Source organism: Rattus norvegicus, chromosome 3 (assembly GCF_021556685.1).
Source record: "Rattus norvegicus strain SHRSP/BbbUtx chromosome 3, alternate assembly SHRSP_T2T, whole genome shotgun sequence".
Lineage (NCBI taxonomy): Eukaryota > Metazoa > Chordata > Mammalia > Rodentia > Muridae > Rattus > Rattus norvegicus.
The window spans coordinates 163165097-163175352 of record NC_141536.1 but is presented as its reverse complement, the minus strand read 5'-3'; the positions used below and the strand labels follow the sequence as shown (position 1 = coordinate 163175352).

Genomic DNA, 10256 nt, shown 5'->3' with positions numbered 1-10256 from the left:
ACACCTTACCTGGGGCTGAGGCCAGGGGGCTCCTGTCATTACTAATATCCTGTTTTCTTACCGTTCTTACAAAGCTCTGGGGGACATGGTCTCTGTTTCCCAAATGTCCTGCTTCCTACTCTGGGATAGGAAGCAGGGGGGCAGGAGGCTTCATGTGAGGCGAATTGAGAACTGCCGAGGGGGAGGGGGAGAACATGTGCTTCCTAATCTAGGTACAAAGCTAGACTGTGCTCCCCTCCACTCTCTGTGAAGACTGGGCGGTTATCACTGTGAACGTGAGGCCACGCTTCCTGTGGTGATGAGCACGCGTGTTTTCATCAACAGAGCTGGTTTCTAGGGCCTCGTCACAGGATGTGAGGCCTGTGGCAGGTCGCAGAGGAAGAGGCAAGCCGTGGCAGGGGCTACAGCTTGGAGCGGGAGGTACGGTGGAAGGGGGCTGCATCTGGGCCAGGCTGTCTCAGTCCAGGGACTGGAGCAGGAATCCAACCTCGTGGTTCCCTACAAAGCTCTCGGTCAGCCTTTGGTGTGGTTTCCCTGGTTCACGTCCGGTAGGATGCTAGACTGACTCGATCACAGTCTTTATCTAAGCTGGATGCAGGACGGGGCAGAGCTCAGCATCTCGGTTCAAGCCCTAGCTGTACCTGCTACACACAAACACTAGCGAAGGAGCCAGGGGTCAGAGTGTGGCTCAGTTGGTAAAGTACTTGTCTAGCATGCACAAGGCCCTAGATCTGTGACCTACAGACTGTGTAGCATACCTGTCACCCCAACACCAGAAGGTGGAAGCAGGAAGATCAGCGCGTCTAGGTGATGGTCAACTACATGGCAAGTTCCAGACCATCCTAGGCTACCTAAGAGCCAGGAAAGGTAAGTGAGCACCCACAGAACTCGTGTGCAAGCCATGAGTGCGACTAGGGAGAGTGTCAGCTCTGCACCTCAGGGCTTTGGCAGGCTTGTTGCCCTGGGGAACAGGGACACTGCTAGAAAACATGTGCCTCACCCAAGAGCAACAATTTCTTTCAAGATTTGTGCAGAGGAGAAAGTGTGTGAAGGCCAGAGGATATATCACGGATAAAAATCCAAAGATTAAAACACCGGATCCCACATTCTTCCCCATAAAGTAGTGCTGGGCAGGCCCCCACCCTTGGCAAGTTGCAAAGATGAAGTAACATAAGGCATCGCTTTTCCCTGCCCCCACTACCTTGATGAGACCTTCCTTTGGGAACTTAGGTCTCTACCGAGGAGTCTGAGACAATGGTGGGTCTGCTTCAGTGTGAAAGGTTAAACCCTAAGCATCCAAGGCAGCCAGGGCACTGAGGAGACCCCTGGGGTTCTCATGGGTTGTTGATGGCTATGGCCAGACCTCCAACAGAGCCTTGAAAGTCACTTCCCCCTTGGCTACGGCAAGATGGAACTTAACCTGTGGTTAAGTATGGCCAGCCTAGGAAGGACCAGGGACTTTCATAACTAATGGAGACCCGTCCTCTACATCTGTCCCTCATGGACGGTGTTCCCCACCTACAGCATCCATCTGGCCCCCTTCTCTTAGGTCGAAGGTACTTCAGAGGAGGATTGAGAGAAGGGGCCAGGAAACTTGGGGTGTGTAGGGGCTAGAACACGCTCTGGTCTGTGAACCCGCGATGGCATAGCTCACAGTCCTGGATACAACCATCTGAATGCCACATCACAGCCAGTGTCCTGCTGGTGCACAACCTCTGTTTTGCCCATTATCCACAAAAGCTTCAGAAGTTCAGGGCAAGAGATTCTTCCCCAGGGCCTGGGAATACCGAACTGGCCATGATGGTCAGAATCTCTCTACGCTCCCAATTTCTTCACTATACAGAGAACTCTCAGGTGCTGCTGGGCACTACGGGACTTCTTCCACCCCTTTCTGAAGAGTTCATTCAAGGCCTAGTCTTGGATTGGCCAACCGGACAGCATTTATTCACTGCTGAAACCTGTGTGCTGGCCTCCATTGATGTAAGACATAGCCATGGGTGGTTCAGGCTTACTCCCGCCTGTGGGAGGATATTCTAGATCACTGAAGAGAACATAGGGTGGTTTGTCTCTTCAGATAGGACTATGGTAGGTAGATCCCCGTGTTCTCATCGGTCTGGTGATGATGTTGATACGCTGAGGCAGTTACCTCAGACCCTGAATGCGTTCTGCCCATCCATTCTTACTTCTGCCTATGCTCAACCTGCCCGCTGCCTCTCTCTTCTGCCCAGAAAACATGGCTCCACGCCAGGGACCTCCTGCTCTGATGTGGTTCCTCAGAAGAACAGACTTACCTCTTGACACTGAAGCAGGCTTTGAGGGGGAGGTGGATAAAACTGACCTGTTCAAGCCAGCACCCCTCTTCCTGCAGTATTAGAAGTGTCCCCAGGGCCTTTCTTTCTTATTCCAAGCCATGACCCAACATCCCCCCGACCCCCGGCCCCAACAACACACTAATTTCAGCTTGTACAACCTTTCCTTTAAGAAAAACAAGGCATAACAATTGCAGTTCTCCCTTGGCCAATGGCCAGACTATGAAGGGCTGGAGCCAAGACACTAACGGATACACCCGGAGAGGCCAAGGGCAGAGGGCAGAACATTCTGGACAGGCTTTTGTCGGACACCAGCCTGAAAGGCCTTGTGGAGAATCCGTGCTTAAGATCAACACCTCCAGTCTGAGTGGCACGCACGCCAAGGCCCCTCAGAACCTTGTGTGGAACATGCCTGTGACATTAATTAATGCCAGGCAAACTGCAAGAACAGAGCTGGAAAACTAAAAATAGAGCTTTTGCCAACTGACTCATCTCTGACTGCACAGAATCCAGAGCCTTTCTCTCAGCTTCTTCTCTACATGTGCGAGATATTATGCTCTCTCTTTTCCTCAGTCCCTCTCTTTCTCTCCCTCTCTCTCTCTATCTCCCTTTCTCCCCCTCTCCTTTCCCCTTGCCCCCTTCTCTCTCTCCTCTTTCTCCCCATCTTCGTTGTTCTTCTCTTCTTTGCGTTGGGAGGTCTCACTTCCGGAAGTGATGGTCCCACTCAGCTACCCTCCGACCCACAAACATGCTTAATAAGCAAAGAAATCACTGTTTTTCCTGGCTCCCATGGTCCTAAATCCTGTCATTTGTACTTCAGATTTTCCATGCGGATACCCCTGCCCGTTACATCACATACAACTCTATAGCTTCGTTTCCGATTACAGTCCCATCTATTTTAAACTTTGTTGATTTCTGCAAGGAAGGAAGCCTATTTCATACAGATTAGCTGGACAGCTGGATCTGATTGCTTCTGATTACCCGGCTTGGGGCCACTAGGGAAAGAGGTTTCCCAAAGCCCCTTGGATGTTGGACCATTCCATATGGCCCCCAAAGTGTGGGTCACTGCTCACTCTGGGGAGGAAGGCCAGCAGCCTCGGTCGGAAATCAACAGGTCAAGGTGAAGGCAGGCTCACACATTGCCCCGCACCGCAGGGTTTGGAGACTGTGCTGGAAGATGGGGGTTGGGGGTGGGGACCAGAACCCCCTGGATTCCAGAGCTCTTGTGTGCCCCCTGAGTGGGGGATTGTGTCAGAAACTGCGTGTGTTGGAAAGAGGCATCCATCATGCTTGGGAGACGAGAGACCAGGCATAAGCATCAGAGCCCTTCCTTCACCTGGCCTTGCACCCCAGACCTCCAGGTGCATAAAGAAATCACAAAGTCCTCTCTCACCTTTCAGTGGTCAGTCCACAGGCAGGGGGGGGCTGCCGCGCTCTCCTGAAAGCTGGTGGCTCCGATGAGGCAGGAGCGTTCTGCCTGCTCGTCCCATCTGTGCTCTCTCTTTGTGCCTCCTCTAGAGAAAACCCGAGTGCTGGAGATTTAAAAAAAGAAGGATGGTGTGTGTGTGGAGGGTGGTGGGAGTCGGGGGTGCCGAGGCGGTGGGGGGGTGGCAGAGGGACACCCTGGGGGTAGTGAGCAGCCTGCCCTGGTGTGGGTTCGGGGTAATGGCCGACACAGGGGAGATGGCTTGCCTGCCGGAGCTCGGCACCACGGCAGCTTTGTGTGGGCGGCGGCAGCTCACGGCTGGGTTTCAAACCATTACACTGAACATTTGCAAACAGATAAAAAAAAAAAAAAAACAAACCCATTGGGCACAAATGGAAACTTCTGCTTTCCTTCTCTCCACAATCTTTCTCCTTCTCCTCTGCTTGAGGGTTTCCCTGGAGGAAGGTCAGGGTAGTTGATGGCCCCTCAGACCTCTCGCAACTCCATCTCCTCCAGCCATTCCACCCCCATGACCACCACTGTGTATAGACAGGAGCCAGTGTGTAAGACGTTCACCAAACCTTCAGGTCTATTCATTAAGCCACACTCTCTCCTCCTAGGTCTCTCTCAAATTCCAGTTGGAAGGTGTGTGGTCTTTCCCAGCTTTAAAAACACCTTAGAACAAGCCAGTGAGTAGCTAGATGAGAAACATTGTCTTTGCTAGCTGACACTCTTTCCGAAGGACATCCTACGAGCAGTGGGAGGAGCTACTTCTTGAAAATGAAACAGAGTCAGTGTTCAAACCACTTTGAGAAATGTCCTGTAACCTTGTGTCCAGGAATAACCATAGTTCTCAGCAGATAAAGGCTCTGAAAAGTCCTGCAACAAAGAAGCTTCTTTTACTCTGTTTAGGTATTTCCAGAATGTGTAAGATTCTGAGAGGTCCAGGGCAAATGAGGCAGCTCAGGGTTCCCTAGTTTGGGACTCTCCCCTTGATACCACAGACAGTTGTTAATGAACTTGAGACTACAGCTCTGTCACAAACAAGAGCAAACTGTGGATGACTAATCTCTCACAACTGCCGGTAGCTACTAACATGTCCCGTCTCCCTTCCAGGTGGCTTTCTGCTTCGTTTCTACAACTCAGAGGCCACTGGAGGCAGAAAGGTACTGTCAAGTATAGTGCTACCTGCCAGGGTCTCCCAGCCCAAGACCTGGGAGATGCGATGCCATAGCCTGCCCTCCAAGAAGGCAGAAGCTCAGAACCCTGAAGCCCAAATTCTAACAAGGTGGCTCTAGGTGACAGAGGTATCCATGCTGCGATGACAATGACAGAGAAAAGAAGGTGGAGATGTTGGTGCAGCAGGATGAGAGAGGAAATCCTGGGACACCCTGTGAGCCGGAGGATGTCCGAAGCCTTTAGTACAAGCAGGGTATCCTATTAGTTACTTCCTATTGCCCTGATAAACACCAACAAAAGCAGCTTGAGGAGGAAAAGTTTACTTCATTTTACAGATCACAGTCTGCCATCAAGGGAAGAGGGGGGCAGGAGTTCAAGGAAGGAAGCTGGAAGCAGGAGCCGAGGCAGAGACTGTCAGGGAGCGCCGCTTATCAGATTGCTCCCCATGGCTTGCTTAGCCTGATTTCGGATAGAAACCAGGACCACCCGACCAGGAATGAAACCCCCTCCCACATCAATTGTCAAAAGAAAATGTCCCACAGTCTAGCCTGTAGAACCATCTGATGGAGGCGATCCCTCACTCAAGGTTCCCTCTTCCCAGGTGATGCTAGTTTGTGTTGATAAAAGTGTGTGTAAGATAAGAGGTGACCCACCCTGGCCTAAGGACCCATCCCTTCACCCGGGTTCCTCTCCCTCATGCAGATCAGTCTGAGTCTACCGTTGTCAACTACAGATAATTTGTTCTGAATCCTTTTGATTGTTACAGCTAAGGGGCCAAGAGTAGAGATTAGGGATGCTGCTGAATGTCTTTCAGGGCAGACGATGGCCCCACCAAGAGGATCCAATCCCTAATACCACTGTTGCTGAGTGGACATCCTTGTGGGGTGCAGATGAGAAAGACATGAGCATTCTGTGCACTCTGGAAGGTAACCATGATGTCTGAGTTCCTTCTGACAGCTTCCACTCACACGGGGGATAGGATAGAAAAGGCTGGAGAATAAAATCGCCTTGCTTCAGACCCAAAGAAGAGAGCGCCAGCCTTCCTGGTAAACAGACTAAAGTACACAATTAAAAAGAAAGGAGGGAAGGAAGGAAGAAGGGAGGAAGGGAAAGGAAAGACAAAACTGCCTCATCTTGCTTAAGTACCTCCGACAGGTTGAACCCTGTGAGCAGAGTGAACCGGTATAGAAAAGCTTAGAGAGGCTTAAGAAATCCTTGCGAGCACTTCAGCAGATAATCGCTCATAATTAGAGCATTTTCTAGACTCCATTGAAAAGGCTTTAAACAAAGCCGAAAATTATTTGTTGACCTTCGCTCTGAAGGAGGCGAACAGTCATGTCGACAATGCTAACGCTCCAGGCCTTGGTTGAGAATTTTCTTTTAAGGCAAGAACTAGCCAGACTCACAGCGGCGCTTGGCACGTGGCATGTAGCACGTGGCAATTATTAACAGCCAATCAGAGGAGACGGTGCAGCCACAGGGCAGACTGGTATCCTGGTTACTGCGCATACTCAGAGAATACCATACCGCATTCTTGGCCTCTCGCTTCTGTAAGACCTCCAACTCAAGGATCAGGCCCAGAAAAGTAGAGGGAAAAAAGCGAGAGGTACACTCCCTCTAGAGTTAGGCAGGCCTAGGTCAGCAAGGCACGGACAAGCCCACCTGGGGCACAAGGACGAAAGAACTTCTGAGGGAAACGGAAAGAGAAACGGAGGAAGGGTGGGTAGCCAAGTTCCCGATGTGGCCTCAGAACAGAGCTACACAGCCTTCGTGTGTTGTTGGAGACCCAGAACCAACCCGTGAGCTCCACGGCCATGCAGGTTTCTCTAGAACATGTGTGCTCCTGGTTGGAACATGGGACAAGTGCTGATTAAGCAGTGGGTCCCCTAAGCTTGTTCTTTGCTAGGAACAAAATCCCCAAACGGTTACAATTGGTTGGGATGAACAAAGTCAAAACATCAAAAAGGAATCCCAAAGAGATCCAAGTCAAGCATTTGTTGGCTGAAAATTGCAACCTCCACCATGCTCGCTGAGAAAGGAAACGTGGGCTGGTAAATGACTAGGGAACTATGAAAGCTCAGGGGTTCGTTAAAGGCCTGTCCAGCAAGCATAAACACCTGACTTAGAGCCCCAACTGTGATGGCGTGCTGGTCACCTCAGCCTTGGCGAAGTGGACACAGATGAATTCCCGGCTTACTTGGCAGTCAGCCCAGTCTAATCCACGAGTCACAAGCCAATGAGAGATGTGGACAGTGCCTGAGGAACAACATCAAAAGTTGATCTCTGACCTCCCACACACGGCAACATGTGCACTCACATACACAAACATGAACAGACAAAGAAATAAAAAATTTAAAACCCATGATTGCAATAGAGTAGTCTTGTTAGAATCTGGTATTCAGAGTCCCTCTCTGAGACTCTGACCCTGAGCCTCTCTCTCCGTGTTGAAGAGCACAAGGAGGGGCCAGGTGTTAGCCTCTTCCCTTTGCTCTTGACCAAGATCAAGTGGTTAGGGGAATTTCTCCATCTTGTGATGTTCCACGTCTTAGGGCCAGGTTCTGTGTGCTCTAAGATCATCTTCCCTCTGTGGATCCTAAGCTAAGGAGTCACCTTCTCAGTGTGCTGACTGTGGAGGAGGACAAGGACACAATCAACTCTCAGAGGTATCAGAGCTTGCTCAGGACCTGGGACAGCACCAGGGCTAGAGGGTGTTGCTCTCTGGATGAGTTTCCTTCCCAGCTTCTGTCTAGACCCAAGGAGTATCAGCTTCCAACCATCGGAGTCCGCCATTCTTTCCGGGGGAGGGAACATCTTTTTGCATACCCTGGACACTCTTAGCCCTGACTTTTCATGGCTCTTACCAGATTCCCACTGACAGCTATTACCCCTTGTCTTAGGGTTTTACTACTAAGAACAGACACCATGACCAAGGCAAGTCTTATGAAGGACAACATTTAATTGGGGCTGGCTTACAGGTTCAGAGGTTCAGTCCATTATTATCAAGGTGGGAGCATGGCAGCATGCAGGCAGGCATGGTACAGGAGGATCTGGGAGTTCTACATCTTCATCTGAAGGCTGCTAGCAGAAGACTGGCTTCCAATCAGCTAAGATGAGGGTCTTAAAGCTCACACCCACGGTGACACACCCACTCCAACAAGGCCACACCTCCTAATAGTGCCACTCTCTGGGCCAAGCATATGCAAACCATCATATTTCACTCTCTGGCCTCCTTAGGCTTGTTCAAACACATGAGTCTATGAGGGCCATATCTAAATACAACATAATAAAAACGTACGTTTAGTCCAACTTCCAAAGTCCCCACAATCTATAATAGTCTTAACAATGTTAAAAGTCCAAAATTCAAGGTCTCTTCTGAGATTCGCCCAACCACTTAACTGTAATCTCCAATGTAAGACAGAAAAATCAGCTGGGCAAACTCCAAACTTTGCATCTCCATGTCTGATATCAAAGCAGTTTTCAGATCTCCACTCCTTTTGCATCTTTGTTGACTGCAACATAGTTCTTTTTCATGGAGTGGTTCCATTCCCTGTTAGCAGCTTTCCTCAGCAGGTATCCCATGGCTCTGACATCTTTAACATCTTGTGGTCTCCAAGACAACTTCAACTTCACAGCTTCTTTTTTCCAATGTCTGGGGTCTACACAAGATCTTCTGGGCTCCGACAAACGGTAACTTCTCCAGCTCTGCCCTTGTAGCACTCTTAGCTCAGCTTGATCCACTCCACTGCTGCTGCTATTCTGGGTGATCATCCTATGTTATTGGCATCTCCAATATTCTGGAGTCTTCTGCTGCAACGAGGCTTCACCAAGCGCTCATAGACTCTCGTCATGGTGCCAAACCTCAACTTTTTTGCATGACCCCCTCAGTCCTAGGTCATCAACTGCAACTGAGGCTATACCTTCACCAATGGCCTTTGCTGACCCCTCAAAGTGCCAAGCCTCAGCTGCTTTCCATGACCCCTGCAAAACCAGTACCACTGGGTGAGTCTTACACATTACCAAGTGCAGCTGCAGCACGTGGTACAACCTTGGCTATCTCTGGAACATGGCTTCTTTGTGCTCTCAGAAAACACTTCCCAGATGATTTCACCTTAATGATGCTGGTCTTTTCTTAATCACAGCTAATTTCTTAGCTCCAGCTAACCAGCATCAATTGTCCCAGTAACACCTTCTATTATTCCCTCTAAAGCCAGAGCCACATGGCTAAAGCTGCTGAGTTCTGGTGCTTGCTAGAGCTGGAACGTGGCCCCCTCGTTCTATTACATTATCATTAGCTTTCTGTTTCCCAGCTCCTTCACTGCCTTATATGGGATGTCTTGGATCTTGCTTTGTAGATTGACCTTGAACTTGGAGATCTAGACGTCCTGGAATTAGAGGTGTATACCACCCACCTGGATTTAAGTTTTTCTTCATCTAGAATTTGTTCTCTCCCAGCCTGGCCTTGAACTCAGAGGTCTGCTTGGCTTTGTCTCCTGGGATTAAAGGTGTGTACCACTTTGCCTGGACCTAAACTAAGCAGGGGAGGATCTTGCCCCAAAGTCCCACTCCCTTAATCTGGTATCTTCTAGAACATAGAATTCACCTCTATTCTACTTCCTGTTGTCCCTTTAATTGAACCCTTGAACCTATATTTTGTATTTTTCCTTTCTCAGCTGGCTCCTTTTCATTAAAATGCTCTTCATAAGAGTGAACTTTAATAACAATAGAATTTACGCCATGCTGTTTTAAGGCTTCTTTTTTCAAAGCAATTAATTTAAATCTCTTCACCTTAACCTCAAGCACGCTCTTAGGACAATGGCATAAAAGCAGGCACATGCTTCACTGAAATACCACAAAAACAGTCTCTAGGCCAATACTGAAATTCTTCTCCACTGAAACCTCTTGGGCCAGGTCAGCACGGTTCAAATCACTCTCAGCAAAAACGTCTTCTATATTCCTTCTAAGATAGCCCAATAAATCTCATTTAAAGCATTCCAATGCTTTCCAAATCCAAACTCCCTAAATCCACATTCTTCCAAACAAAAGCATGGTCAGGCCTATCATAGCAATACCCTACTCCCTGGTACCAACTTCTGTCTTAGTTAGGGTTTTACTGCTGTGAACAGACACCATGACCAAGGCAAGTCTTATAGGAACAACATTTAATTGGAGCTGGCTTATACATTCAGAAGTTCAGTCCATTGTCATCAGGGCAGGAGCATGGTAGCATCCAGGCAGTTATGGTGCAGGAGGAGCTGAGAGTTCTACATCTTCATCTGAAAACTGCTAACAGAATATTGGCTTCCAGGCAGCTAGGATGTGGGTCTCAAAGCCCACCCCCATAG

General features: G+C 49.3%; 1 long non-coding RNA gene across 1 annotated transcript; it reads left to right on the top strand.

The window, feature by feature from the left end:
• The first annotated feature begins 322 nt into the window (after positions 1–322).
• On the top strand, positions 323–7251 carry LOC147995855 (uncharacterized). Its single transcript, XR_015684069.1, has 3 exons — positions 323–867; positions 4852–4901; positions 5729–7251. It is a non-coding gene; the product is annotated as an uncharacterized LOC147995855 (long non-coding RNA).
• The last annotated feature ends 3005 nt before the right edge of the window (positions 7252–10256 follow it).